Raw genomic sequence first — 6,009 nt, forward strand, 5'->3', positions numbered from 1 at the left:
ATCTGTTTCGTCACACTTCTGTCACTAACAGCCAATGAGTTCAACGCTCAAGCGATTCTGTAACATGTCACCAATTATATTCAGGAAACCTGCATCTTTCGCTCCTTGCAGTTTGTTTGTAGCGCAGATTTATTTTACTTTTTCAGTTCGAGGATAATAAATAAATCACTACTGTTTTTTAGGGATCATTAGGATTGTGGACATCAGCTCTGGGCATTGGTTTTCTTAACAATAATATAAATCAAGATGTATTTAATTCCGGCTGAGTTAAAGATCCCTTTACATTCTTCTTGCATTGAGTGGAACAAAAGGCAGATGCCGATGTTAAGGGCGGCCGTCCGCCCCTCGATGGAGCTCTGTAATCCTCCACTAACAGTCTAAATCCACAGAACACTCTGCACTGTTATACAAAGACATCCAATGCGATCATCCTGTTCCGACATGTTGATACGCGATGGAGAACTTCGCGTCAGTTACACCCCAAATTTTTAAGTCTTCTTTCGATCCAATTATGCAATACATTTTTAATAACATTTAAATCTGTTACTGTGTCTAAGAATTTATGAGAGACTAGGGGCTAGATTTTCAGTTGCTAGCGCCAGCAGTTAGCACCTTAAGAGAAGTGATTTTCGGGCGCTATGCATGTAGCGCCCGTGCGCAGCGCTGTTTGCACCTCGCCCCAAATTAAGTTGCCCGTTAGCGCCGGCGCAAAGTTTAGCGCCCGGCCAGATGCGCGCGCAGAAAATGACGTCACATCCTCGTGCAACGCCCTTTGGCCGCCCCGCAACACAACCAGCGCGGGCCCCGGGGGGCGTGAATTAAAGGGGACGTGCTCTCCAGTATAAAGGCCAGCCTTTTTTCAGAAAACACTCTTGTGCAACGCATTTCTGGAGACACAACAAGGAGGATAGCTAACTGGTTTCAAGCAGCAAGAGCTCAGGTATTTTTGGACTCAGGCCAGAGCGCTGCAACTGGCCTTTTGGAAATTTGAATGTTTGCCAGGATTTGATGGGGGTTGCATGGGGTGCCAACGCGGAGCTGCAGCTCCATGTCCGTAGGGCTCGCAGACGCATTGTGAGAGGGGCAGCCCTGGCTAGAGGCAGAGGGGGCTACAGGCGTCGGCCATGTAGGCCTTACCCAGTCAGGCTATACCGCCAGCAGCGCTCCTACCTAAACATGAGTGCCGCGCGATGTGTTAAAAGGCTCCGATTCCGAAAGGAGGTGATTGCAGAGATCTGCCACCTGCTTCGCCGAGATCTGCGGCCAAAGCTCAGGTGCAGGACGTCTCTGTCGGTGGAAGTGAAGGTGACGGTGGCATTGAACTTCTATGCCACCGGCTCCTTCCAATACGCTGCTGGGGACATAGCAAACATCTCCCAGTATGGCGCGCATCGCTGCATCCGCCAGGTGACCGAAGCACTGTTCAGAAGGAGAAGCCAATTCATCTCCTTCCCCATGGCCCTGGAGAGCCAGCATCAGCGCGCATTGGGATTTTCCAGACTCGGGGAATTCCCCTTGGTGCAGGGCGCCATTGACTGTACGCATGTGGCTTTGCGGGCCCCTCTGGAGCATGGCAAGCAGTATCGCAACAGGAAGGGCTACCATTCTCTGAATGTGCAGCTGGTGTGTGACCACAAGCAGCGCATCATGGCAGTCAATGCCAGCTTCCCAGGCAGCAGCCACGATGCCTTTATCCTGCGGCAGAGTACTGTGCATGACATGTTCCAGGCACAGCCTCCCCCAAGAGGATGGCTACTCGGGGAAAAAGGCTATCCTTTGTGCACCTGGCTCATGACCCCGCTCTGCGCGCCCCGGACCGATGCTGAAGAGGCCTACAACGAGAGCCATCAAACCACCCACAACATCATCGAGCAAACTATTGGGGTCCTCAAGCAGCAGTTCCGCTGCCTTGATCGCTCCGGAGGAGCTCTCCAGTATTCGCTGGACCAGGTCTCCCAATTTGTGGTGGTTTACTGCATGCTACACAACCTGGCTATCCGCAGGACTCAGGCACTGCCACCTGACGTTGGACCAGCGCCTCAGGAGGAGGAGCAGGAGGAGCATGAGGAGGAGGAGGAGGAGGAGCAGGAGTACGTTCCCAGGAGGGAGCGACCAGGGCCAAGGGCCGCATGACGCCACCTTATTACACGGTACTTCTAAGCCCCCTGTCAGGGAATGGCCAGGGGCCATGAGGGAAGATGAATGCAGCCGCTCCGCAAGCCCTCAGCCGGCGAAGCCAACAAATACTAAGAAGAACAACCATGGAGACTGCATGAATAAAGATAATTATTTATTACACAAAAATGAAAAGCGCTTCCCACATGAATCCCCAAAAACAATAAACGGGCCCCACAAAAAGCCCAACAAACGACTCACTCGCACAAACTGGGCAGGAGTCACTCCACATTTCTTCAAACCGGGCCTCAACGTCGGCCTAACGCAAAAAATAAGCCCTCCAACAACACAACCATGGGCAAAATAAAGATGGCCACCGCCACATAAAAGGAAAGCTGGCCACACCCTCTACTGAGTGGCCCGCGAGGGCGAGACCTTGCCCAGCCTTTTGCCTCCCCTGCCCGGCCTGCTGCTCCTTCGCAAGCTCTGCCCAGTGGCTGCTGCGAGGCTGGGGGAAGGCGCCTGAGGCTCAGATGCCCTTCCGCCAGATGCCGCTGGGGGGCGGCCTACACGGCGTTTGGGCCTCGAGGGGCCGTCTGCTGAGTGGCGCACCTGAGCCTGGCCACCATCAGCTGCAGCTGCTTGCCCTTGACGCCCCAGTGGGGGAATGGCGGCGACGGATGGCGCAATGTGGGCCAGCTGGCGTCTGGGATGCGCTGGCTGGTGCTGTGGCACGGTGGCACTCGGCCGGGCCCACACTGCAGGATCCGCAACAATCAGCCGAGGGGCGGCTTGCTGGGATGGTCCAGCGCGGCGGCTGCCCTGGCGATGCCTGCCTGAGACAGCGCGTGTGGCAGCAGTGAGTGCCCCTGTTGTCCTGGTGTGCGCCCGCATCACATCCGCCAAGGTCTTGACGGCATCAGTCAGCATGCGGCCACTCGCGGCAGTTGCTGCCCCGAACTCGCGCACACTGGTCGCCAGCGACTCGATGGCCTCAGGCATGCGCCCCACCACGCTCATGAGCTCCGTGTGGCGCCGGTCCGAATCCTCGGCCATCTTATCCAGCTTCCACACCTCCTCCGAGGTGAAGGTGTCCGGACTGGAGTTGCGACTCTCCCGCTGGGGAGGAGGGGGCCAAACTAGGGGACCCTTGCCACGTTGGTGGCGGCGAGTGTGCCGATCAGCAGCACTCCCCTCTGATCCTTGCCCACTTTGGGGGGAAGGCCGCAGGCCACGCGCACGGCTCCTGGGTGGCTGGACGCCACTGGTCCCAGAAGCTGCATTGCCCTGCGACAGTTCCTCCAGGCACTCGTCCAGTGAGGAGGTGTCAAGCATTTCCTCCTCTCCTGTGGGACGTGACTGTTCCCCCGATGGTCCGGCTTGCTCCTCCTCCTCCTCCTGCTCGGAGGTGCTGTCACTGGCAGCTTCAGGGTCCTGGTCGTCACCAGCTGAAAGCAGGAATGCACAAGAGTAGCTTCAGAGTGAGGAGACGGCGTCAGCGAGGGAGTTAGGACTGGTGGGATTCAGCGCATTGGTGGGACAGTGGCAAAGGAGGTAGCTCGGATGGGCCAGTGCGACGCGAGAGGGCAAAAAAGGCGAGGTCCTTACCATTGCCGGGCAGTGGAGGGTCAGCTACTCCGCACACTGTGGGGACGAGCACACGGGCTCCCATGAGCACACACATGCGCTCCTCCAGCCGAGTGAGCTTCTGCAGCTTGGCGCGGCCACCCCTGGCACGGGCCTGGTGATTAAAGGCTACTTTAGCCTGCAAGAGAAAGGACGGGCTGTAAGTGCGCAGTGTAGCCCTGATGTAGTGTGCACTGCCTCCCATGGTGGAATAGCTTGGCCAGAGTGAAGCCCTGATGTAGTGTGCACTGCCTCCCATGGTGGAATAGCTTGGCCAGAGTGAAGCCCTGATGTAGTGTGCACAGCCTCCCATGGTGGAATAGCTTGGACAGAGTGAAGCCCTGATGTAGTGTGCACAGCCTCCCATGGTGGAATAGCTTGGCCAGAGTGTAGAGTGCCGATAGGCCAATTGATGCTCATGACTGTCCCAATGCTGCTGGCTGAGGGCTGGCCAATAGGACTTTCAGCTCCCTTTGCCCATCATGTCAGGTGTACATGCAAGAATGAGGAGGAGACTGGAAAGGGTACTCACCCTGACAATCCTGGTCAGGTCGTTGTATTTTTTACGACAATGTTTGTGGGTCCTGGGGGCATCGCCGGTGAACGTCACCCTCTGGGCGATCTGCTTCCAGGCTTTGGTGTAGTCGTGGTGGGTTGGATTCCTCCCACTCTCTGGAAACAAGATCTTGCGCCTCACCTCCAGAGCTGTGACCATTATGTCCAGATCACCCTCTGAGAAGCGCAGGGCACGCTGACGGGCCTTCTCTGGTGTTGCCATGACTCCCTGGGGCTGAGCAGCAGTGTTGAGGCCTCTTTGCAAGGCTGCAGTGTGCAGGGCATGGCAGCAGACCAATTCGTCCCTTCCCCCTTTAAGAGCTGGTCGGCGCCACGGGGTCTGCTGTCAGCCCAAAAATGACCGCACCCGCGCTGCGCCCCGCCTGGGCGCTATCCCTCTGGACCGCCGGCTTAACGCCTAAAGATAGTAGTGGAACGCCTCTTTTAGCGCTCCACCAACCTCTTAGGGCGAAGCCACTGAATTTCCGGCAACAGGGCGCTACTTTGGGGCGGGCGCTAACTTCGGGCGGGCGCTAAGGTTAGCGCCCCAAAACTGCCTATACTGAAAATCTAGCCCTAGGTTTCATCTACAAGGACTAAAATTTGACCCACAATCCAAACACTGCCCAACTGACTCTGACAGTAAAGGGTCTTGATACAATTGGAGGCTCCTTCAAAAGTGTCGGTATATTATCAATTACTATTCGGAAATAGAATACATGTCAATAATTCTGTGATTTGACTGTACTTTCCACCGCTTTAGTGGATTTTGTCGATTGGCAGCAGCGAATTTTACACCCACACAATTTTATTTTTCATTACAGTCAACGAAAAGGGAAATTCGGCGGGATGCATGACTGGCGCACAGTCCACTCCAGTCAGATTTTCGTCCAGGCCGAAATTGAAAATGACCTTAGCTTTAGAATATTCAGATTCCACTAATCCCAAATGGACTGATAATTACAGGCATACAATAGATGGTAGGCTCCGCGATAAAAATACAATCCGAATGGGCGAAAAAATGCATGCAAGCCAATCATTTTAAAATTAATATAAACCAACAGAACAATTACTATCTCCGGCGCCCATCAATCGCTGAAGGTGTGTAAAGATGGAGCTGAAACAGCGCTGTCTGTTTATATGTGTAACCCGGTAAACTGAATAGAACAACGGATGCAGTCAGAGACAGTGCTCTGACTCTCTTACACATCCTGCAGTGTGAACAGTAGATTTACCCAGTTCGAGGAACAGGTTCTCTTCCACATCTTGCAACCTGCAACACATATACTCCAGAATAAATTGGAAAAAAGCTTTAACCGAGGCACTGAAATTATCGGACGAACAAAATGCTAGTTAATTGGCTCGAAACCTTATCTGAAGCCGTTACAGCGAGAAACACTCTCAAACCCAGGTCCTCAGTGGTGCCGGACGGAGCTATGAATACACGGCCTTGCACTGGGGGTACCCGTTCAATGCCAGTTGGTAAAGGGATGGGGATATTACATTCTTCTGTTAGTGCACTAACACACAGCGGAGTATTCCATGTAAATATCTGAGAGTCTTGATTACTGATCCATGCCTGAAATGCCCCGACTATAAATTCTTATTTCTTACACTGTGTTACCAGGTTACAAGGTCGCTGATTCACATTAATAACACGCAGATTCACCATGATACATTTAGTAACAGCAAGTAACAACTTTATTTAATGTT

This window comes from Somniosus microcephalus, unplaced genomic scaffold, assembly GCF_052327205.1.
Source record: "Somniosus microcephalus isolate GS21.2 unplaced genomic scaffold, FLI_Smic_1.0 unresolved_chr2, whole genome shotgun sequence".
NCBI lineage: Eukaryota > Metazoa > Chordata > Chondrichthyes > Squaliformes > Somniosidae > Somniosus > Somniosus microcephalus.